Source organism: Salmo salar, chromosome 07 (genome assembly GCF_965601325.2).
Source record: "Salmo salar chromosome 07, fSalSal1, whole genome shotgun sequence".
Lineage (NCBI taxonomy): Eukaryota > Metazoa > Chordata > Actinopteri > Salmoniformes > Salmonidae > Salmo > Salmo salar.
The window spans coordinates 51,354,976-51,380,943 of NC_138297.1; the positions used below are offsets into that span (position 1 = coordinate 51,354,976).

The window sequence follows — 25,968 nt, forward strand, 5'->3', positions numbered from 1 at the left end:
TACCTGAAGTGCCCATGGTGTGCATTTTGATAGAAAATACAGTGGAAAATTCTATCAGAAGTTTTGGAAAGGTGAACTGTAATGAGGTGAAAGTGTCAATGAACACTTTATGATAGACCATTATTAGGAGAGAAATTAAATCAACTGGCTACTTACATCGCTTAAAGGCCCAGTGCAGTCAAAAACGTGATTTTTCTGTGTTTTGTATACACTATGAGGTTGGAATAATACTGTGAAATTGTGAAAATGATAATAGCTGTTTGAAATGGTGTACATATCCCAGAAAAGTTGAGTAATCTTGCAACTATTAACTTTGATGGAAAACTTTGCAAAATTGAATTTTGAAACCATGGAGAAGGAAACACCTATCAATTTACTGGAAGATTACCCTGACTAATTATTTAATGATATCGCAGTTCACATATTTACTACGACTTAGGAGAATCCTTTTTCAAATCATATGACAAAACAAATATTCCACTTTATTTGGAATGGAAAACCAGATAAAGTTAAACAAGCATATTTATATAACGAAAAGGAGTTTGGAAGGTTAAAACTTAAATATTAAGGCATTAAAGCTCTCTCTTAAAGCCTCCACTGTATCCAAATCCTATGTTTCAGAGTGGGCTCTTTGCCTTTTTGTTTGACAATGGATTCCTGTTTAATGTATCCTCCTTTCTAAATAAAGTCAATAAGTCAATGCATGTCATGTTTATAACCAGGCTTCAGAAAAGATTCAGAGGTGATAAGTGCTGCCTCATTGGACTATAAATTATGACTTCCTGTGTTATACTTAAAGATTTTAGCATATTCTATTCTACTGCCATTTACAATATGTTCATATCAATCAATCAAATGTATTTATAAAGCCCTTCTTTACAAAGCATGGTGGCTAGGAAAAACTCCCTAGAAAGGCCTGAACCTAGGAAGAAACCAGTCCTCTTCTGGCTGTGCCGGGTGGAGATTATAACAGAACATGGACAAGATGTTCAAATGTCCATAGATGACCAGCAGGGTCAAATAATAATAATCACAGTGGTTGTAGAGGGTGCAACAGGTCAGCACCTCAGGAGTAAATGTCAGTTGGCTTTTCATAGCCGATCATTCAGAGTATCTCTACCACTCCTGCTGTCTCTAGAGAGTTGAAAACAGCAGGTCTGAGACAGGTAGCACGTCCAGTGAACAGGTCAGGGTTCCATAGCCGCAGGCAGAACAGTTGAAACTGCCGCAGCAGCATGACCAGGTAGTCCTGAGGCATGGTCCTAGGGTTCAGGTCCTCTGAGAGAGAGAGAGAGTGAGAGAGAGAGAGAGAGAATACTTAAATTCTCACATTACACTGGATAAGACAGCTCCAGATAACAGACTGACCCTAGCCCCCCGACACATAAACTATTGCAGCATAAATACTGGAGGCTGAGACAGGAGGGGTCGGGAGACACTGTGGCCCCGTCCGACGATACCCCCAGGACAGGGCCAAACAGGCAGGATATAACCCCACCCACTTCGCCAAAGCACAGCCCCCACACCACTAGAGAGATATCTTCAACCACCAACTTACCATCCTGAGACAAGGCTGAGTATAGCCCACGAAGATCTCCCCCACGGCACAAACCCAAGGAGGGAGCACCAACACGGACAGGAATATCACATCATATTCCTATATTGAATTATTCCTTATTGTTGTTGCATTGCCAAGAAGGAACCTGCAAGTAAGCATTTAGTTGGACGATGTATACCATTCACATCTCGTACATACGACTATTAAAAACTTGAATTGCATTATAGTCAGCCAGTTTGTGTGCTACCCTTCCTACACACAGATGCACACATACACACACTAACACGTACACAGGCAGTGAACCGTACACCATCAACAGCCCCGTCCAGCACAGAGTAGTTCACATGACGCAACTAGACGGCTTATGTAACATTATAGCATGTATCCCTCCTGGAACTGGAGCAGAAGAGCATGTGAGACTTAGCAACACTGGAGTCTCTCTCTCTCTGTCTATCTCTATGTCTCTCTATGTCTTTATTTCTCTCTCCTTCTCTCTTCTCTCTCCCCCTCTCTCTTTCTCTCACTCTCTTTTTTTCTCTCTCGCTTCATCTCGTTCTATTTCTCTGTCTCTATCTCTCTCGCTCTCTCTTTCTGCCAAGCCCGCTCAATACGTATTGACATTAAATCACATGAGCACAACGCACGCTTACATCTTTTTATTCTACATTTGGAAATGTCAAAGAACTGCGACCTGTGTATAAGCGTGAACCATGATGAGAACTTCTAACACGAGTCTATGGCTGGTTACATTTTCATTAGACACTAATGAGCAATCAATGTGATTTTTCTGAAGAGACGTCCGCCCGCCGTAGCACTGCTAATTACGTTATTTTCTAACTTGCATACAGTAGATGCAAATGGAGATAAGATCAGCAACACTAGGCCTATTGGGCTGTGGCTGAGCATGGCCCGAACTGAAGCCATTGTTTACCAAGCATTGATAATTAATGTAATGTGGCAATGGGAAATTATAGTCTTAATTTTGCCATTTCCAATGGACATTAAGTCCCAATTAAGACTTGGAATTGAGCATTGTGAAATGAAAGGACTCGTCTGACATTGATTATATGCATGATAGAACACTGCAGCTGAACCAATCAGATATTCCAATTGCCGAATGAACATGTGAACATGCCAGGCATAATAATCAGCAGTGCTTGACTTGGACTGAAATAGGTGCCGGTACTCATTTTGGGTGCCGGTACTGTTTAGGTGCAGGAACTCCTCAATACTTTTGAGCTAATATTCTATAAGAGGTGCAGGAACTCAAGCAGAAGATAATTTGAGTTGCCGGTACTCCGTTCCGGTGAGCTTCTGCCCAAATCAATTACTGATAATCCGAGCAATTAAAGCATTTTGCATATAAAGCCCAACAGAACTCGTTGTCTGTTCCCTCAGTAGTGAATGCACTGACTGTACAAGTTAGCCTAGAGTGTGTTAATGTGGTTTTCTATGTACAGTTACACTGGGTGTGATGAATGGCGTCTTAAATATGATTTACCATTATAATAATCTAAAATGTTCATAAAACACTGTAATGTACATCACAAACTTCCAGTTCTTTATTCCCCATGTCTTCTAGACCCAATCGAGTGCACCAACCCCCATTGTTACTGTATGAAACCTCAGCTCGGGTAACAGAGGACTTACTCATTCTAACTTGTGATGTGCTGTTGGGCTCATTGGAGTGGAACACGACACAAGCGAGTGTACAGTCCCACCACGGCCTTCTGCCAGGGCCATTTTTAAAGAGCCACTTAGGCTCCTACAGATGTAGGATCTTAATTTGATCACCCTGTTGCAGGAGAACATTCCTGCTATCCAGCAAATGCAAAACTTGTAGTGCATTTGAGGTTAAAATCGCTTCTGAAGTTTGTGATTTCCACTTTGAAATTTCAGACTTCATTTTCCTGTCTGAAAAATGTGTCAACTCTTACACAAATGTCTAATTCACACTTCCTAGAGGGGAGAAACAGAAACATACACCCTATGTTTGTTTTTAGTAGCGCTATGACATCAATCACAGGAGGGTCTCAATAGAAGAAGTCAAGTATGAAAATGAACACTCCAGGAGTAACAAAACAATATGAGAGAGAGAGAGAGAGAGAGAGAGAGAGAGAGAGAGAGAGAGAGATAAGTCAAGAAACATACTGTAGAATCTCTTCTATGGCAGTCCCTTGGCAACCCAGTGGAACGTACAGGTTGAGCTGTGTGTGATGGCTGCATAGGGTAATTATCTGGCGTTCCCTAGAGACAGAGCGTCTCCATAGCTTCTTCAAGAGTCATGTCTATACAGTACAGTATGCTGGGTCCCATCCAGGTCCAGAGGTCAGCTCATAATGACTGTTTAGATGGGCTAGTAGGTGACTCATCATGTCAGTAAACACACAGGCTAATACATAACCTCCTATCAGTGCAAGAGAGCATGTTTGATGCAATCACATGCATGTACACTAGTCATATAGTTCTAGAATCACAGTATACTGTATGTACACATGCAAGCATACATTCACACTGTTCTATGGTTTCTGTCTTGAAGCCCATGCTGTAAGAGCATTAATTGAATGCAGTGAGGGAGGGACATTTAATTCCTGTCAAGAGTCACACCTTGGGACTTTGCGGGCTGATTAAAGCAAAACACAGCTAACCTTTAAATGCAATTAAAGTGAGATGTCAACTGGAAGCTAACCTATAGGTTGTGCAGGATGTTCACTTTCTCCTTCCTGTTTCATTCTGTCTATGGAGAGCAAAACCTCAGGCAAGATGTCTCTGGTTCTGGAGACAGAAGGGAGAGGGACAACACCAACTGAGTAATTGGTCTGCTGTTTGAGGAGTGGATTTGTCTACTCTACAATGCTTGATGCCATTTCACTTCTGAATGACTGGCTGATTGAAATGCCAAAATTAATACTGCGGATGAGAGAAATCACTTTTCTTTGCTAATTTCACAGCCCCTAATAGGTTAGATTGGCTTTAATATTAGGGCTTAACGAAGTCACAAATCACACACACTCACCATTACTGCGCATATCAACCTTGAGTGAAAACGGGGCAATAAACAAGGCATACATATCTTGAGTATGATGAAATTGCCTGTCCAGTTGAAATGTTTTCTTTTCAAAACACATTATCACAACCCAATATCATTGATTTGTCCCACAGTTCCTTGAACGGGTGTTGACAGTCTGTAAACCTGGCCTTTGTATGACACGGCAGCCTCGCTGAGGCAACCCACACTCCTCTCTGTCTCAAGACTGCTTCTAGCTGTCTCTTCCTCCAGGCCTGTGCTCTGTTGTTAATTATGGATTATGACCATGACAAGAGGTGGGTGGTGGGGCGTGAGGCAGAGGCACTTCTGCCTGAACAAAAACAAGCTGATTAAGCCTGAGGGAGCTGCGTCACGGGAAACGCTGAGAGGAAGATGGGATCATTCATCAGAGACAGAGTGACTGAGTGAGTTTCCCCTGAAATCAGCACTCCAGTGTCACCACGGCTCATCCATGACCTCCCCAACTCCACAGACACACTTGTAAGGTCGTTCTCATCATCATCAGCCACAGCTGGTTCGTATTTGGCCCTGCTGTGTGTTTCTTGACCACTAGCTTGAATTCCGTCCAATTGGCGACAGATTTTCATGCGAATATTCTGAAATCCGCATAAAGACAATATGCACATCTTCCCACCAGGGAAGTGTTTCCAATAAATTGACTTGTTGCAGATAAGTCTGTGAGCGATGACATTGTGCAAATAAAAATACCTTTTGCAGTTAAATTTCCATGTACCAAATAAAAAATACAATTGAATCACATTTTCAACTCTACTGATGGTTTTCTCACAAAGAATGTTGCGTTATATAGCAAGTGTGCCCACTCTGGTATTGTCATGTGTGCTCTCAGACACAGTGGGGATATAGCCTACAAGGGATGAGATTATTATGTACGAAAGAGCGAGATTATTTGTATTTGTCGAACGGTAGCCAAGCATCGGTTATCATGTCACCAGAATAAGACCCTTGATATTCATTGGAAAGGAGCATCAAGCGTATCACCTTGCACTTTCATCACCCTGTGAAGTTCATCATAATGCTGTTACTGTGGGTTTTAGGAGGATCGACTTTGTTTTGACTATATACAGCATCTGAGAAACCATCTCTGTTTTGAAGGTTTCGAACTGGGGAAGCACTTTATACATGTATTGTAATGTTCAAGGCCAGTGCTATGTGTAATGTTCTGAGAAAGGGTTCTATGACCGTTGCTGTAATGGTACTATTTTTTGGTCCACCACATAGAACTTAATGGCAGCCTAGCAGGTATTACAAAGCCAACATTAGGTCTCCGTGGTGTATTCACCGACTGTAAGTACCATTAGTCATAGTTCAGCACTGTGACTTTCATTATACCAATGGCTTTCATGGATCATAATAATATGTTATTTTCAATCATTATTTTTCAATGTTCATACAAAGAGTTTCATTCAAATTCTTAAACCATATATATATATATATATATATATATATTATATATATATATATATATATATATATATATATATATATATACACACATTTTCAGAAATTTTGACAAGTTCGTTTTTTTTTTTAAGAACTTTTGAAAGAGAATAGTGTGTTTTTCACATCTAGCCATGGCATGACAGACATTTTGCTTCAAATATATCACTACATGGCTTCCATTCATATAAACAATCATACACTGCTCAAAAAAATAAAGGGAACACTTAAACAACACAATGTAACTCCAAGTCAATCACACTTCTGTGAAATCAAACTGTCCAGTTAGGAAGCAACACTGATTGACAATAAATGTCACATGCTGTTGTGCAAATGGAATAGACAATAGGTGGAAATTATAGGCAATTAGCAAGACACCCCCAATAAAGGAGTGGTTCTGCAGGTGCAAGGAGGAGCAGGAGAAGCACTGCCAGAGCCCTGCAAAATGACCTCCAGCAGGCCACAAATGTGCATGTGTCTGCTCAAACGGTCAGAAACAGACTCCATGAGGGTGGTATGAGGGCCCGACATCCACAGGTGGGGGTTGTGCTTACAGCCCAACACCGTGCAGGACGTTTGGCATTTGCCAAAGAACACCAAGATTGGAAAATTCGCCACTGGTGCCCTGTGCTCTTCACAGATGAAAGCAGGTTCACACTGAGCATGTGACAGACGTGACAGTCTGGAGACGCCGTGGAGAACGTTCTGCTGCCTGCAACATCCTCCAGCATGACCGGTTTGGCGGTGGGTCAGTCATGGTGTGGGGTGGCATTTCTTTGAGGGGCCGCACAGCCCTCCATGTGCTCGCCAGAGGTAGCCTGACTGCCATTAGGTACCGAGATGAGATCCTCAGACCCCTTGTGAGACCATATGCTGGTGCGGTTGGCCCTGGGTTCCTCCTAATGCAAGACAGTGCTAGACCTCATGTGGCTGGAGTGTGTCAGCAGTTCCTGCAAGAGGAAGGCATTGATGCTATGGACTGGCCCGCCCGTTGCCCAGACCTGAATCCAATTGAGCACATCTGGGACATCATGTCTCGCTCCATCCACCAATGCCACGTTGCACCACAGACTGTCCAGGAGTTGGCGGATGCTTTACTCCAGGTCTGGGAGGAGATCCCTCAGGAGACCATCCACCACCTCATCAGGAGCATGCCCAGACGTTGTAGGGAGGTCATACAGGCACGTGGAGGCCACACACACTACTGAGCCTCATTTTGACTTGTTTTAAGGACATTACATCAAAGTTGGATCAGCCTGTAGTGTGGTTTTCCACTTTAATTTTGAGTGTGACTCCAAATCCAGACCTCCATGGGTTGATAAATTGGATTTCCATTGATTATTTTTGTGTGATTTTGTTGTCAGCACATTCAACTATGTAAAGAAAAAAGTATTTAATAAGATTATTTCATTCATTCTGATCTAGGATGTGTTATTTTAGTGTTCCCTTTATTTTTTTGAGCAGTGTATATAACTTTTCTCGCAGCTCCGGTATATAAATATTTTTTGAGGCCTTGCTCACAATTCCCTAAACGATATACTGTATGTGAGGCTCTTGATCATATCTTTGATCATGACACTGGTGAGGAGGAGAGAGTCCTTGTTAAACTTTGACACAAAGTAGTCTGTGATAAATAGCACAATATGTTTCATCTGACAATTTGTTATAGTCAAAATAATCCATACATTATGCTTTTTTTTAACTCAAAAACAAGTTTTATGAGCTCTGGTCAATGAGGCCTACAGGCCATGAATAGCAAATAGTAGTTCAAAACTTGTAATGTTCACAAGAACTTAAGTTGATAAAAAGATCTAACACAACATTAGGTGATAATATATGTATTTATAATCAGCTATAATGGGGCGGTCATTTTGGACCGGGAACACGGAATTAATTAACATGAAACGAACACAACAGGAGTGTTAAGCATCGGCACGAATCTCGTATCTGACGTCACCACCCTTTCCCCGCCATTGAAACCGGCGTGAAAGATTACAGCCTCACTCACTGTGTGCCGTTTTCCCATCAGCCCTGCAATTGTATCAGGTGTACTATAAATGCAGACGGTTGCGTCTGTGTGGCTTTGAGTGGTCGTCCGGAGGGCCAAAAAATGACCACAATGTATTTTCAGACATCAAAACACATTCAGTTATTCAAACCATGCCCAGCCTGGCTGGGGCTAATAGTGCTACAATACGGCAATTAGTTCCGTTCCACTCTAAAATCTTTCATCTTCAAGACATTTTTTGAAGAGAAGAGGCAGAGATGGAACCAGAGAATTGTCAAAATATGAACAAACTTCCACCTCTCCGTTCTGTCAGGGTTGATCGACACACAGCCAGTAGGATCATTTGGAAATGAAACAAAATGTCAAACTGCACCCCGTACAGACGAGTCGCGCTCCTTAGAATACTGAATTCTCCACAGCGTCTGTCCGCAGCAAGAGGTCTGCACGCACCCTGATGGTTCTCCAAACCGAACTAAATGGAGAATGAAATAGGCCTATCAGTAACAGTAAGCATACATAACAAGGATGGAAAATGTAACCACACATAATAGAAAGGAAAAGCTGGCCTTCAGGCAGTTACAAGATCTCTGCTGTGAAAATGATGCCATCTCCAGGACTTTGACATGTGCTAATGATCTTGCTCCGATACAATGACAACCTATTTCAAATTCTCCACAATAGCCTAACCTCGGGTTGTATTGTGTTCTAAATCTCGAAACGATTGTGTTCTTTTATTCACAATAATCCAAAGAAATACAATGGTACAAAGTAAGTTGGTTACAAGCTTGGTACCATACGACTGTAGATACAGGGCAGGTAGACCCACCTACAGTACCCACACCAGGCTCCACCCCAGGGCCCTTCTCTCCCAGCCCAGTAGCCTGTGAGACAGACAGTACAGTGTAGGGAGTTGAGGAGTGGACTGACTCCTTCTCTTCTCATCATCCTCATCATCACCGTGATCCTCCTCCAGTCTGTTGGGCTAATTTAATCCCCAGCCCTCTGGTGCCAGCCGCAGGCCTGATTCTGTCCATGCCTGCATCAAATAAACCCGATTAAAACAGCCTAATCTACGGGGCTCGAGGATGATGCGGTGTGTACGTGTGTCCCTGCGTCCAAGAGGACTTTGTCCTATCCATCTCATTACTGAGAGCATGCCAGAAATAAGAATGGAAGTTAATAAGGAAGGCATGGAGGTTGTAGACAGCTGCTATTGATGAGGCGTTACCTTAATGCAAAGTCATGCCTCTGAAATGAAGGAATTTAACATATTTTGAATACCTGAGACCGATTTTCCGCATCACGATATTGTATGAAAATTCACTCAAAACAACTGGTGTCTGGAATGGTGATATGGTTGAAATGGTTATATAAATACTTGCTTTTGACAGGTTCAGGGGCTTCAAATAATTTCACCGCCAGAGGTGTTTGCTTGTGTGAGTGTGTGTGCGTGTGTGGTGCTGGAAGAGATAATTAAGTTGAGTTCCATTGAGATCAAAAGGAGGTCCCAAATGTCATAGTGATTAGGTGGCTTTTATCTGGATGACATACATACTAATGGCTGTGTCTGTGTACATACTCTACCTGCAATTCAAAGAAACCGGTTGGAGGTCATTTATTTTCCGTTTCATTTCAACTAAATGATGTGTTAAGAGGCAGTGTTTTGGAATTGTGTGTTAAAAAAATATATATATTACATTTATTAGGGAGTGGGGTCAGAGCTTGTCATGGCAAGAACACACTTTCCTAATTTGAAACAGTTATGTGAAGTAGCTTATTTTCTCCCCCAATGTCCCTCAGTTTATTGTGTCATATCAGCAATCTTCCACATTCTCCTCCTCTTTGTATAAGTGATGAACTGTAAAAAGCATTTCTGTCAGTAAAATAGCAGAGATAGTGTGAACGAACGAATCAACTGCACTAGGCATCTAAATGCCAAAGCACTTCTCCAGCGGTGCCAAATTGAACTATCACTTCATATATTTTAGATATAGACCAATCTTGCTCTTTTGATATCCCAACTCAGTATTCAGCTGCCACTTCATAGGACCGTGGCCTTATGCCGTGCAGTTAGTTCTTGTGTGGACTGACTCCAACGGAGGCTGCTAAAAGGGAGGACGGCTCATAATAATGGCTGGAACGGAGCGAATGGAATGGCATCAAACACATAGAAAGCATGTGTTTGATGTGGTTGGTAGCATTCCACCTATTCCCGCTCCAGCCATTACCACAAGCCCATCCTCCCCAATTAAGGTGCCACCATCCTCCTGTGACTGACTCCATAGAGGCGTAACAGCTTTCTGTTACCTTGGTTCTATTCTTCTTACTACAGTAATCAGATGGATAGTTTGTTAGTGGCATTGTGAACATGTTGTTCTTCTGTAGGTGTTATGCTCTATAGAACACTACACTACGCTTTCCCAACTGTTGACAATGTCTTAGCGTGACAACTACTAAGAGACTAAATGATTGCTGATACATCTAACATACGTATGACCTTATTAATCTAATTTCAAGTGAACAAATATACAACTAATTATGTTTAACGTCTGGATGCATGCCATATCTGAATGGATTCATTTGTCTAATTTGCTGTTACTTTAGCTTTTCACCATATGTAGTGGTGAACTCCTGAGGCAGACTCAATCTGGGTGAAGCTGAAGCAGAGCTGAGGTTCACACCTCATACCTCATTTCACCCCTTATCACTCTAGTACACTAATGAGTGTTGCCTAGTAACCAGTGAAGCAGCTCTCATGAAGTTAGCTTTTCAAAGAGTCACGCTTGACGGGATTTGTTTTTGCTTTCCATGTGCCATCTGTATCCACATTAACATCAGAAAGGTCATCCTCTGCTTGAAAAACAATTATAGGGCGTAATTACCAATCATTTGAGATTTTTAATGCAATAACAACTCAGATGACTGTATCCATATCTGTCCAGAAGGCAGGTTAGTCATTAGGCTCTGGGCTTGCTGTAAAAAAAATGTATCCAGCCGTTGCTCCATCTTTTACCTGCTTTGGCCACATCTGCTCTTGTTGTTGATGCTTTCTTTTTGATTGAATTTGATTAGCTATTGAAGTGGAAATCAATTGAGGTTTGATGTGATTTACATTATGACATTTAGACACACGCATACATTTAGTAAATGTATATTCCTACTCACTTCTATGGCTGCCCTGTCAACCTAAATTACCTGAACAAATGTACAGCTCCACGTAATCCATATAAACATAACTTGCGTAGTTTCAGAGCATATGGTTGTAGTCGGATTAGCATTTCATATTCTGTCAGACAAGCCTAAATATGTCCATAGGGGCGGCTGGACAAAAGCTCTCCAGTGTGAAGAGAAGCTTGAAATGGAATTACCATTACCCAAATCATAGCCCGTAACATCATATTATCACACATTTAAATACCCTGTATGCTCTCCCATCATGAAATAATGATTTCCGTTGAGACCTGTAGAGAGAAGGAGCCAAATATGAGTCAAATTAGAAGCAATGCAGAATGTGTCGTCCGTGATTATTCTGCAGGCGATTATCTTGCACCTGCAAAACCCAAATAATGCTTTTTGATTGCATGATTATCCAGCGTGTGGATTCAGAGTGCTGTCATTCAGCTCAAAATTGCTCACCCAGAGGATTCTATTGAGGTTAGATCAACGCTGTGTGTAGCATTCTCAGCTGAATGAATGGTCAACTCTCAAACTGATGGTTCCTGAAAGTTTAATGCGGAACCCTTCCCACAAACACCGTAAGAGCTGATGGAAGAAAAAAAAAATGCTCTTACAATATGAACAATACAGTCCACAAACAATACACTTTTACATTAGCGTGTTTCATATATCAAATGCATCAATAATCATGAGAATTTCTCCCCAAATAGTTGATTACGTTCTAATAGATTGCTAATGTGGCGCAAGATGGACTAATATTAGCCAGCACAAACAGTGGAGCTAGGCTACGGCTAATCACGTCATATTGCTAGCAGACGTCAGAACATCGATAACACAAATATCCGTTCAGTACACGTTCAAAAGAATTAGAAAGATTTGAAACAAGACCAATATTTAAAGACAGTAAATACCTTGTTCTCTTTCTATCTAGGTGTTAAGTTCGACGTTGTTGCTTGGATACTTGAATAACCTTAACAAAAAGTTATTTTAATTTTTCTCTTACGCCCGTATCTCATATAACCTTTGCGCGTAAAACAGAGAAGGCAAAAAACCTGCTGTCAAAATAAAAGTCACACTAAACTGTCAAATATACAGTGAGGAGTGAAAGCTCGTACAAAAAAACAAAAGTCAAAATATAGAGCAGACATTGTGATCTGACACTCGTTTTAAGGGGTTCATTTAAACTGTGCTCATGAGAGAGAGAGAGAGAGAGAGAGAGAGAGAGAATCCAAAAGTAATCCACTCAGTGGAGAGGGTCATTTCTACACAAGTTCCTTAATCTTTCCAAAAGTAGATTCCCAGTAGCCATCAGTCCTAGCTTGGCACCAGTTTAGTAGACTGGCCAATAGATAGATGATGTACTATGTATCTAAGGCGGTGGGTGGGTCTTACTGTACGACAAGTGTATTGTTATAGAATTTACTGTATGATTCTAGCTTATCTTTGTTTCTTTTGAATGAGACTGTGTTGGCGTGATGTTCAGCCTAAGTAGGTTGTGGTGAGCAGTGGTGAACACTGTGTGTACGGCCATTTCGTCCACTCGGTCATACAAGTCTCCAATAAATTGCAAGTCTCCAATAAATTGACCAAGACTTCACAATATGTTAAGTCTGCTTACGGTTCCTCTAGGTGCCATGACCTCCAATACCCTTGAAATTCTCTCCTGTACATCCAATATCATGGTGTTTACTGTATTCTGTACCGAACAGAAAGGCCATTGTTGGAGGTTTGCTATTCACAGGCCGAATCTGAGTTTAGCTGTCTCTGTCAAGGTCAGACCACAGGAGAGGTGGGCAAGACCTGCCAGCCTGCCAATGCTGTGTCATCATGAGGGGCGTCCAACTGAATGTAATTACACCGCCTGATGATTCAAGTGCTCAGTGCCGGCTCCAGAGGCGCGTACACGCTACCCTGCTCTAAACGTAGAGATACTCTCTTTTTATAGACCTAGTTCTTCCCAAAATTCATGCTCATGCACTCCTCATCCCACTGTGCCACCATGTCTTACATTGGTCTGCCTGTGGCAATATGGACGTTTGCTGCTATTATTCTCTGTTAGATTGAACAGTGATTGATAATCTAATAGATTCTCGAATGGATCCAATACTGTCCACTTTTCTACATGCTGATGTGAGGAGAAAGCCCAAATGAGCCACCAGAATGATAACCTGGGACAATACTTTATCTTCCGCCTCGGTTCCTTCTACCTCATTAGTTCTGCTTAACTACGTTCATACGAGGCGCCCACGCTCCTTCAGTTTAGTTTTGTGGAGCCGCAATAACGTGTGAAGGTGGGCTGTCTGCTGTGATTGCTACCTGCTGGCTCTGTCAGGAGAAAACAGCTGTAGGTTTGATGTTTCAGCGCTGCATCCTCATCAGGCTTTGTCCTGATCAGTCAGGATTCACTCCCCCAGCCTGGCTTTGAAACAAGTCTTCAACCCCCAGTTCACAACTAAAGATATTTTAAAGGTGCTTCCTGTTCGATTTTAGATTTACTGGTAAAGGCTTTTGAGTTTTGCTTATTAGCAACAGCAAAAAATCCCGCCCTCCAGCATGGGCATGGGTCAGTGGACGTGTAAGACTTGGAACTGAAGGATGCTGGATGATACTAGGCCTGGTCCATCAATGTATGCTCTTTTAGGTCCAATCAACCAACCAGACACCAATAAAGTCCCCCAGTCTCCTTGTGTCCTTTACATTCCTGTCCTCTATCCACATAACATTTGCCTACATTGATTTACGATTGTGTGTCTGTCTCATCCACTCACCTAAGTAAATGGATAGAAATTCAATTTATTGTGAGATGTCAATTAAATCGGTTGACAAAGGGAGCTTCCAGACATGGCAATTTGGGACGCTTTTTTCTTCTCAGAGTCTGTAGCTGCATGATTATCAATGGTGTTTTGATATCAAGGGAGAGAGAGAGAGATGTTGACTGACAGGTCTGGCCAATGCTCGCGCTACCAGATCATAGCTGACGGCCAGCTTCTGTGGGAGAGAGAAAGACAAGAACTAAGGAAAATAAAAAGAACGTGTTGCAGTAGCATTTAATTATCCTACCAGCTTCAATAGACTGTTGAATCGAATTTGGCCAAACTCTCTGTGGCTCGCCTTGCCTCCGTATTAATAAATGTTTCTTTTGTTTTTTTTTACAGTTCTCTATTCAGCCTGCCTGGCAAACAAAGAAGCCATTCAACAGAGTGAAAGTAATTAGGTTATTTTCAGGCAGCAATGAGTTATTGGAGGACAATGACTATTGTTTGTAGTGTTGGGAGGACTACCATAGAGTTTGTCCGTGGAGGCTGTGTCGGTGAAGATTTAGCATTTTGGGATATTTTGAGAGGAACGAGGGGACCATGAGATGGAAGTTCCACGTACCAGAGGCTGAAATGAACCTGACTCCGATTGGGGACAATGTCTCAGAGCCAAATTGACTTGGACGTTTCCTCTGGTTTTCTCGTTGAACTACTGTAGCAACAACTATCGGTCCGGAGGCCTCTTTCAGCTCCCTCCAAAACAAGTAGTCAGCTAAATAAAAAGAGTCTGTCTCTGTAATCACACATCTCCATGTGTAAGTATTAATGCAACGCTTCACACTGCGTACAATCTTTGTCAACAGCAGATCAACAACAAATGTGCAAACGGCCTTGATTGCAGAGAGGATAATTTCCATCCGAAACCTGTTGAGTGGTACGACGCCATCCATTATACCCACATCAAAATGAAAGTTGCCCCGTGTGAAAGGGATTGGCAGAATAGAGGTTGATCATAATTGCCTAGTTCACGAGGGCCCGGGCAGATTTCCTCTGCCAAATCTATTCTTCCAATCCAAATCTGTCTTCGATCAGCTTGTTCTCAAGGCTGCGTGGTGTGATGATGCTGCTGGCTTCAGGGAGGAGGGAAGCAATGGAAAGACTCCATTCTGCCTGCATGGATTCTCTATGGAGTAAGACTGAGACTTTCAGATTAATGAAAGCTCGCCTCCTTTCCCTGTCAGGGGCAATATCTCCATGCCGGATATTGGCTCTGTGTTGTTACCACTAAACATTATGCCTCCTCCACTAGCCCTCTTCACTGGTTTCTATTAAATACATATTGTCAAATAAAATCTATGTCGTCTGGTCGTCCATTGTGTGTTAATGTTCTCTCATAATTGCATGTGTACATGTTGCGGTTGTGTTAATAACCGTTAAATGTGTAAGCCTGTGGCAGAAGATGAATGGATCTGTAATGAATGCTCAGGGAGAAAAAGGTGTAGATTCACCAGCAGAGCGCGGCAGGTGTTTATTTCGCCTTCGCAGAAGGCAGGAATCGTGGTCACAGGCAAGCAATGGTCATACACAGGTAGGCAAACAGGCAGAAGAATAAAAACTAGGACTAAAGGCTAGCACTGGTTCTCACGAACAAGCTAGGAAAAGGCTTAGTAGAGTCAAAATGAACAATACAGTGGGGGGAAAAAAGTATTTCATCCCCTGCTGATTTTGTACGTTTGCCCACTGACAAAGAAATGATCAGTCTATAATTTTAATGGTAGGTTTATTTGAACAGTGAGAGACAGAATAACAACAACAAAAAATCCAGAAAAACACATGTCAAAAATGTTATAAATTGATTTACATTTTAATGAGGGAAATAAGTATTTGACCCCCTCTCAATCAGAAAGATTTCTGGCTCCCAGGTGTCTTTTATACAGGTAACAAGCTGAGATTAGGAGCACACTCTTAAAGGGAGTGCTCCCTACCGCAGCTTGTTACCTGTATAAAAGACACCTGTCCACAGAAGCAATCAATCAATCAGATTCCAAACTCTCCACCATGGCCAAGACCAAAGAGCTCTCCAAGGATGTCAGGGACAAGATTGTAGACCTGCACAAGGCTGGAATGGGCTACAAGACCATCGCCAAGCAGCTTAGTGAGAAGGTGACAACATTTTGTGCGATTATTCGCAAATGGAAGAAACACAAAAGAACTGACAATCTCCCTCAGCCTGGGGCTCCATGCAAGATCTCACCTTGTGGAGTTGCAATGATCATGAGAACGGTGAGGAATCAGCCCAGAACTACACGGGAGGATCTTGTCAATGATCTCAAGGCAGCTGGGACCATAGTCACCAAGAAAACAATTGGTAACACACTACGCCGTGAAGGACTGAAATCCTGCAGCGCCCGCAAGGTCCCCCTGCTCAAGAATACATATACATGCCCGTCTGAAGTTTGCCAATGAACATCTGAATGATTCAGAGTACAACTGGTGAAAGTGTTGTGGTCAGACGAGACCAAAATGGAGCTCTTTGGCATCAACTCAACTCGCCGTGTTTGGAAGAGGAGGAATGCTGCCTATGACCCCAAGAACACCATCTCCACCGTCAAACATGGAGGTGGAAACATTATGCTTTGGGGGTGTTTTTCTGCTAAGGGGACAGGACAACTTCACCGCATCATTTGACGGGGCCATGTACTGTCAAATCTTGGGTGAAAACCTCCTTCCCTCAGCCAGGGCATTGAAAATGGGTCGTGGATGGGTATTCCAGCATGACAATTACCCAAAACACACGGCCAAGGCAACAAAGGAGTGGCTCAAGAAGAAGCACATTAAGGTCCTGGAGTGGCCTAGCCAGTCTCCAGACCATAATCCCATAGAAAATCTGTGGAGGGAGCTGAAGGTTCAAGTTGCCAAACGTCACCCTCGAAACCTTAATGACTTGGAGAAGATCTGCAAAGAGGAGTGGGACAAAATCCCTCCTGAGATGTGTGCAAACCTGATGGCCAACTACAAGAAACGTCTGACCTCTGTGATTGCCAACAAGGGTTTTGCCACCAAGTACTAAGTCATGTTTTGCAGAGGGGTCAAATATTTATTTCCCTCATTAAAATGCAAATCATTTTATAACATTTTTGACATGGGTTTTTCTGGATTTTTTTGTTGTTATTCTGTCTCTCACTGTTCATATAACCCTACCATTAAAATTATAGACTGATCATTTCTTTGTAAGTGGGCAAACGTACAAAATCAGCAGGGGCTCAAATACTTTTTTCCCCCACTGTACCTCACAAAGGTACAAACAGAATGAACTGAACTAAATAAGGAGCTGATGAGACCAGGTGAGTATCTAACACAGGTGAAATCAATGAACAAAAATGAAAGACAGGGATACGTTCAAGAACACAAAAAAACAGGGCTACGTTCAAGAACACAACGAAACAGAGGTTGACTAAGAAAATAAATACAGAACCTTACAGGATCCTAAAGACATTGTTGCCATGAACAGCAGGATGGACAGCTGTTCCCTTCCATAACAGCCGTTTAACTTTGAGGAGAAACTGGGATAATCACTTGATATATTGGGTTTGTTTGTGCAGAGACACTAGCGTCATATGGCACATTGGAGGAGTGTGAGGCAGTAAAGTGGTTTAATCCTAAATAATCTTAATGGAGTAATGATTTTTAATTATTTTACTAGTTGTTTGCCGGCAAATGACGTGTTTGTTTTAAATAAGGTTTATTGAATGTGCATTTACACATAACTAATAATGAACTATCATTGACTTTTGGAATTGAAAATAATTTCTTCGGTGGAGGTTTTCAAGTATTGGTTATTGCCTACACTTCCTCACCTTCTCCATGCCCAATCAAAATCATGGTTACCAGTGTCGTGGCTCAGAAATCCAAATGAAGTCCTACCTGAGTGGCCTCCCACCAGCACTCCCTCTCACCTCCCCTCTCTGCCCCAGCCCAACCCCGTCCCCATGTCTTTGATATCTGGAGTAATTAGCCATCACCTGTGAAGTAGAGAGGGGAACCAGGGCACCTCCCTGCAGCACTCCATTTTTCCTGGTAATGATGATAGTTTCTTCCAGGCAACGTTCCAGCGCATTGCCTATCAAATGTGGCGAAACCTGAGGCCAAGACCTCCACAGCGGGACGGCCCGACAGGAGAGATACCTACCTGCAGGATTTTATTAGCCTCCTTGCTATCTCCTCCTCACAAGACTGACCTGAGAAAGGTCAAAGGCAAATTCTTTCGGATGTTGATTCTTCCTCGCTGTGGCTCAATTTGATTTGCGAGCACCATTTTGGCAAAGAGAAAATTGGGTACACAAATTATGTGCCCACAAATAGAGGCTGTTTTTATTTAAAAAAATGGCTAATAATCCAGCAATGGTACATTGCACTGTATGTAACTCATTGCTGAATGATATTGCTCCATGGTGCCTTACAGTAGTAATGCTTAATTTGTAATGCTTGTTCTTTATGGCAGATGTACATTGTCATTACCCCCACTTACTTTGATTAAAAAGCCATCTTTACACAAAGGGGGGCAATGTAATACCTCTCCCCCATTGATTTTATGAATCTTGTTGCTGCATGCCAGAATGGCAATAAAGCCTCTGCACCGTGCCAATGTCAGTCCACACCTCTGACAAACTTGTATATGAAATGCCTGCTATGGGATTCAGTGTAATGTAAAGACGTTAAGATGGTCCTTCATTTGTTTTGAGGGGGGGGGGGGGAAGAAGAATTGTGAGATGTTCCGTAGGGTCACACATAATACATTGTACAACCTTGTACAACCTTGTACTTTTCCCTCACTGAGCAAAAGACAGGGGGGTTAAATAAACCACAATTTATGAGAATGATTCCGATATCATGGTTTCTTCTGCTCTGCCGTGAAGAAATGCTGTTCCCTGACCATTATTCTAAAGTGCAATGAACTGTGACATCACGGAAACAATGTAACACAGTATTTTGACCTCTTTGCATCAGACCATTGTTTAGCTAACCCACACACACACTTCAACTCAACAGTTTAACCTACCACCTAACTGAGCTTTTAGTTGTCACTCGCTTGAGCTCGTTCAATCGATAGACCACGCAAGGCCGTGTCACATTAAAGCAAGATGTCTCCATTGAGATCAAATGGGCTTCTTTGCCTTTGTATGGAAAACACTACAGAAGACATATGTGATGAACCTGCCCTGTCAGGGCAGCAGAGTGGGCTAGTGGTAGTGCGTCTGCTCCCTGGACAGTCACAGACAGCCATGGATTGTCTCTGATGCCGACAATTCTTGCTTTCCGGAATTTTTCAGGTAGGTTAAGAATAACATGCCTCTACCTCTTTTTTGTCCAGTTTCTGAGTTTTCTTAGACAGTAAATCTCGTTCTTCCTCATCTCCTTGCAGTCCACCTCTATGACAGCGACGCACCCTGCCTGGCTGCATCTGCATTAACGTAGGATGCATTGTGGGTTGGTCATTGTCACATGCTACTTTAACGCCCGTCATAGAGCCGGCTCCCTCTGTGCTCAGCAGCGGCAATGAATTAGAGACATGAAAGGTGGAGTAACATTTTGTGAGGTGAGCTCAAAGTGACATATATATAACCTAGCTGGTAATCAAAGGCCAAACCAGTGGAATCAAATGGCATGAAGGGACAGAGTAGATGGGAATTCAGGAAGTGATTATTTACCTGCAGCATTACCTCAGAGGGCAAGAGAGGACTATGAACGACATAGACAATCAACAAAATTGGGTTGAAAATGTGTTTCGAAAAGGTTCACAATTAATAATGGCGGAGTTCATTTGGCTGAGGAGTGCAATCTTGCGTAAAAGGGCAAACCTGTTGATATCAATTATGAAAGGCGCAAATCTATCCATTAAATCGAGTACTTTGTCGTTTCTATTCATTTAATCCTGTTAACACTTCCACTGTGGTACTGTAACTCTTAACCCTGTCAACAGATCCTTTTCTCTCATTTCAGCTCATATTCCCCAGTTCAATGCTATGCCTCCAAGGGCTGAATTTGCCACATACCTCATTCAGTGCCTCTGTCAAACTTCTGAAATACTTGGATGAAGGACCATACAAGCTTAATATTAAAATGCATTTAACCTTCTAAATGAATACTGATCTGCCTGCTCCACAGTTCGACTGAGTTGTATATAGCCAAACTTTGGCCTTATGGAAAAGGTTACCCCTGGCTTTCTCTGGCTTGCTGTACTATCAGTGTGTGCTCCAGAGAGTACCAGCATGCCACAGAGCCAGTTAGTCTGACAGAACCAGTCCAACTAACAGAGGGAGCCAGAGGGAAGGTGCTGTATGTGTCAAGCGTAAATACCAAACTCTGATCCAGCCAATCATGGCGCCCTGTGGGCATCGTCTGATTGGCTTGGCCTTGCGTCAGGGAACACTCTCTCCCCCGACAGCCATTACAGAATCCCATCATGCCAGAGTCATTTTCTCTCTCTTGATTTCTGGTTCCAGTGAGAAACTAAGTGTGTAGGTCAAACTAACTGCTGCTTGTTACATTTAGGCAGTATTGACTTCTAAATGCCTTCTGTCTGCAAGTGGGGAGGCAGGCCTGGGGAGTGGGGAGGCAGGCCTGGAGAGTGGGGAGGCAGGCCTGAGGAGTGGGGAGGCAGGCCTGGAGAGTGGGGAGGCAGGCCTGAGGAGTGGGGAGGCAGGCCTGGAGAGTGGGGAGGCAGGCCTGAGGAGTGGGAACTCCTCTTGGACAGAGGTCGGTCCCTCTGCTTGATGTACAAAAGGAGTTCAACGGGGAATCAGGAGGAACAACACTTCTGCGTTTAAATGCTAAAATGTGTTTTCCAATTAATGTTATTTTGTAAATGGCCTCCATTGCCAATCAGTGCCATCCACATTGCATCTGTAGTAGATTAGAGACCCCTTGTCGATTAGGATTTGGGCTGGGGGTTGTGAGGGGAATGCAAATGGCTGATAATTGAGCCGATCATGTGATGAACCTCTGAATCCATTAGATAACTAAGCACCAGTAGATTACTGATGAAACTGAGGAAGGCCCATTAATTCCCCAATGAAAGAGGTCTCTTCTACTAGGGGGTGACAGACTTGCTAATGGACCTCCCTCAGCACAACCATGCTGTTAGTCTATTGCTCCCCCCAACTGTAACCAAAACTATTGAAGAGCTTCTGTTGTTGTTCGTGTCGAGTTTGTCATCCAGTTGGCTCTATAGTGAATTACATAGTGCCGTTACACAGAGGTGGCAAAATCTAAGCTGTGCTTTGAAAATCTGAACATGCAACATGCAAAGAAAGAACAATCCTCCACTGTGAAGTGTATAGCCCTCAGCTGTGGATCAACACCACTGTTTTGCGTTTGAGGGGGTAAAGCACCTTTAAAACATTGAAATGGATAGGCCATTGGGGAAGTTGGTGCCTGGTCCCCAGAAATCCACACACACACACACACACACACACACACACACACACACACACACACACACACACACACACACACACACACACACACACACACACACACACACACACACACACACACACACACACACACACACACACACACACACAGATAGAATAGCTATTTTTAGACCTGGCTTGACACCCTCAAATGAGCCATATCTTGTGCTCTGCTTAGCCAGGTCCTTATTTGGAAAATCAAAGAGTCAGTGAATGCCAATGAGGCTGATCTCCCTGAGCATTTGAGCTCTATTCTGGGATGATAACTAACTATGGGCAGCCTCCAAGGGGGAGAGCGAGCAACCTCATGTTTATTTCCAGGCCCGTTATTTTCTCCTATGCCGGAGATTGATTTGTCTAATCTCTCATGAAATAAATTTTTAGTGGAGGAACGGCGGTGGCGACGCTCAAAGCCTTCCTGCTGGCCACTCCCAAATATCATTGGCTAATTAATGGCTATTTACATATCAGTCTCCTGTAGCAGAATGGACCCCCTATGCTATTTATGCTCAGCCATATAGAATTATGAATCAATAAATGTTTTTTCTCCTTCATCTACATGGAAACAGAGAGACATATTCATTTTTGTTTTGGAGAGAAATTGATATTCCACCTTGGTAGTCTGCTTAAGCATTCGAGTGGCAGTACTTGGGGAAGTTCTAAGGAGGAGAAACTTTAAAAAAAAAGAAAAGTTCAGTAAAGTGAATCTTAAAGGAGTTTCTGAGATTGTTGGAAACTTTTTAAAATGTTAATCACCCCGAGACACCCCTGTCTGAAGAGAAGGTGCTGTCAGTGAGGTTTAAAAGAAGCTTGAAGATGTGCCAGGTCTCTGTCCTGTTAGATGCCATGTTTCCACCTTTCCACACTCTTCCACACACCATGGACAGCCAATTAGAGGAGATTTCTGTCCATAAGCCCCAGCTATGTCAGAAGTATGACCAATGACAAGGTGTAATGAGACACATGGCCTTTCCCTGGTGACATTAGTCAGCCTAAGAACAACCACAGCCACAATGACCGACCAAGTCCAACTTCTGCACACCCGGATGATCAAAAAGCTCCGTTTCTATTGAAGCACGGAATGTAATCGCTTGACACCCTCTACCAAAGGTAACAAACAACTTTTTCAGGATGGTTACCCCTCAAGCCATGTTTCTCATCAAGTGTTTGCTGTGCCCAATGAAATCCCGCAGCAAAGGATGCCAATTCTTTTTCCTCAGGTGGAGGAGAACCCAACTCCTTTCCAAGGCCGTGAGGCAGCACACCGTCGGTGGGTTATTGTGTTTCTTCACCGATGAGGATGATGCTCATGGTTTATGCATGGAGGTCTTTTCTCTTTGAAACACAGAGAGACCGAGCAGCGTGAGTGGCGCCATAGAGCCTGAGTGAATGCTTCGAGATCTGTTTATTGACTTCTGGTTGTTTTCTATTCCTCTCTGTAGTCCGTGGCAGCCCTGGTTGTTGTTATCATCTGAACCTGGTTGAGTGGCTGGGATCCATTTTGTTGCTTTGTGTGTGCTTCATTGTCTGCCATCTGCCTACTGCAAATGAACCCACAATGTCAATTTCTGTGTCCTTTTGTTCTGGCACGGATCACTCGCGCCCACCCTGAAATGGGAAATGGATGTGACTTACATGTTTAGGACTGCGTGAGGTTTTGAAAATAATTAAATGTATTTTATGTTGGTATCTAAGAGGGTGGTATTGTTATAAGAATATGTAGCTGTAGTCAACTTTGCAAAATAAATGTGTTCCATTTTGATGCACTGAGTGCTAAGCCAAATGGAATCATGTTCTGGCTGCAGCCATGCCATTAAGGGAGGAAAAATGGATTTTGTGAAAAACAACCGAATGACAAAGAGGTAGAAAGGTAATGTTCTTTTAAAAAGCCTCCCATCTGTCCATTTTCATGGCTCCGAATCTGTCAGAACTTCTAAATGAATAGGGTCACCTCTATGTCAACATTGTGAAGTAAAACCCAGTAAAATGCCTTCAGTAAGATGCTTCAATGCTGTCCCTTCAGCTATCTGTGGCTTTATCCATCACTTACTGAATCAGGAGTGTATTCACAGCTCTTAGTTATCACTCACTGGAGTTTGAGTCATGTGAGCGCATCATCACTAGGCTGTGAAAGGAAAATGTCACCTCCACAGGAACAGGATGGAGAGGGGCCTCTTAAGTGGAAGTACGTTGTCGTCAATGCTTTCCAAAAACAGAACCCGAATTAATCACAAAGGTTGTTTGCTATCACGTACAGCTTTTGGCAATTCAATCATACCAGGGTGCCATTAGTGCTGTTGCCAAGTTTGAAAAAAGTACAAAGATGGAAACAAGTATGAGGTCAATAGTGATGTCATACATTTTGGCATGAACAGGATCTCGATGGTTGAATGACCTTTTCTTCAATTCACTGATCATTGTTTGTCTTTCATCAATCCACATCCAATTTAAAACCAACCCCAGTAAAAGAAGTTACATGTCTGACAGAAGCTAAACTGGATTTATTGGCTAATAGTTGTGATACACTGTACAGCTTCTGGTTGAAGGCCGTGGGCAAGGTGCATTTTGAGAGTACAAGCAGAACCACAGTGGCACAGTTACAACTCTATTTTCAAAAGTATTGTTGACTCAGCCAAGTCACGGCACAAATTGGATCTTCCACAGAGCCAAGCTTGTGTGATCAAGTGATCTGTGACACATCATGCACGGGAAGATTTTTGTTTAAATCAGTGCTGTCTATTACATAACCCATTATGATGTATGATGTTGCTTATATGTGATTTGAGAAGCATGTGTAAGGCATATGAAGACATTATGAATGCTGTATAAAGCCTTTATAAGGTAGTTATCTTGTCTCAGTGTATGCATATTCGTGTGCATCTTCAATGACTTTAAAAGCCACTTGATCATATTCAGAGCTCCTAAATATGTACGTTTTACAGACTCTTAAAAAAGCAATACATGACTAAAATGGAAATGTGTCAACTTTTCAAAACTGGCAACTTGTTTTTGCAACTGCCACATAATGAATCTAGGGCAAGATGATGTACCTTTTGCATTATGCAATAGTAAGATGAAGGAGTAGGGAGAGGAACTTTAGTCTGACAATGTGAAAAAGATCAGTTCTAAGCGTCATTTTTGACAGCATCCTTACAAGTCACCACCTTTTCAACTCCACTGTCTGTCAGATTGACAGGACAGTAAAACAAAGGGAAAACCGTTCTATTTTTCACAACATACCCAACATATACGCGTGTTAATCTCACTTCTTCTCCACATTTAAATTCAGTTACTGACATGGGAGTGCATTTCCATGTCAAATTAGCTGTTCACGTCCTGAAACACCATGTCGCTGTCCATGGTGCTGGATTCAGATAAGTCGCATACAGCCTAGTTGTCGGGAAAAACGATGTAAACAAATCGGAACAGGGTAACTTTACTGGGCTACCTCTATAAGCATACAAACAACTGACTTTTGTTCATTAAGGTACAGTAATAGGAGTCATAACATATAGGCTACCATATGACTAGTGGAATTACGCGATTCACATAGAGAGGGAGAAAGAGACGCACATGATCATTGGTTGAATACTATTCGGCGGTCTGTTGCCAGACGTGGGCATAGTCACTACACTAGTCTATGGATCTTATGGCTGGATGCGATTATCAGTTGCATCCGTGGATTTAGTAGGTGAGTAGCTCATCCTTTTGATGTGTTAGTTGAAACTAAATCTAGCAACATTGTGAGGAAATGAAATAGATGTTTTGCCCATTCATTTGGAAGGAAACGTGCTTATTTGTCTCGCACGCTGCTGTGTGTAGCCGCTTGATCTGTGGGTGTTATTTTGTTCATGGTTAGAGCGATTATTGCATATACATAAAAAGACTATACATTCGTACATTGTCAGTAGCACACTTAACATGAAATATCCTTCGTTTTCGAGACAGAATACGTTTTTTTCTGTAAAGGAAGCGTCTTTGATTAACATGGCAATGAGCCAATCTCTTATTGGAAGTTGGTTGGTGGTGTAAAGGGTAATTTAATCAAAATAGAAAGTCAATTTGAGCGAATTAGTTGTTCGTTTATTGGCAACAATCTGACAATTCTTTAGGTAAAAAATTTATAGCCTGCCCTGTTCCGTAGTAAGAACAATGAAATTTGCTTGTTTCCTTGGTTCGCTTTCTAAATATTGCGTAGTTTAGAGATATTTACATTCGAATCTTAAGAAGCCTTAACACAAAGGTTGAAACCGTGATGATGGTTTCTTTTACATTTAGTGCATTTCCTTGATGATAGCTTATGGTTGCAAATAGAGGCATACATAGTCTATGCCATATATACTCTACTGCAGGGTTCCCCAACTGGCGATTTTATTTGACGCGCAAATCCGCTCCAAGTGATTTGAATTTTGGAAATCTGTTCCAAAGTATTCCCACGCATAATACAAATATGTGACCTATACAAATGTAAGAAATGTTTATACTTA

The 25,968-nt window shown here is 42.4% G+C and overlaps 1 protein-coding gene across 3 annotated transcripts in view; it reads left to right on the forward strand.

Moving 5' to 3' along the window:
• Positions 1-25,968, forward strand: part of LOC106609413 (synaptotagmin-1) — a 232,160-nt gene that overhangs the window by 47,637 nt on the left and 158,555 nt on the right. The window contains exon 1 of one of the 3 annotated variants that reach the window (XM_014208213.3): positions 24,881-25,172. The exons of the other annotated variants lie outside the window; for them this stretch is intronic. The gene's annotated coding sequence lies outside the window, so the exon portion shown is untranslated. Of the gene's footprint in view, positions 1-24,880; positions 25,173-25,968 lie in introns of those variants that run through there. 3 annotated transcript variants of the gene reach the window in all.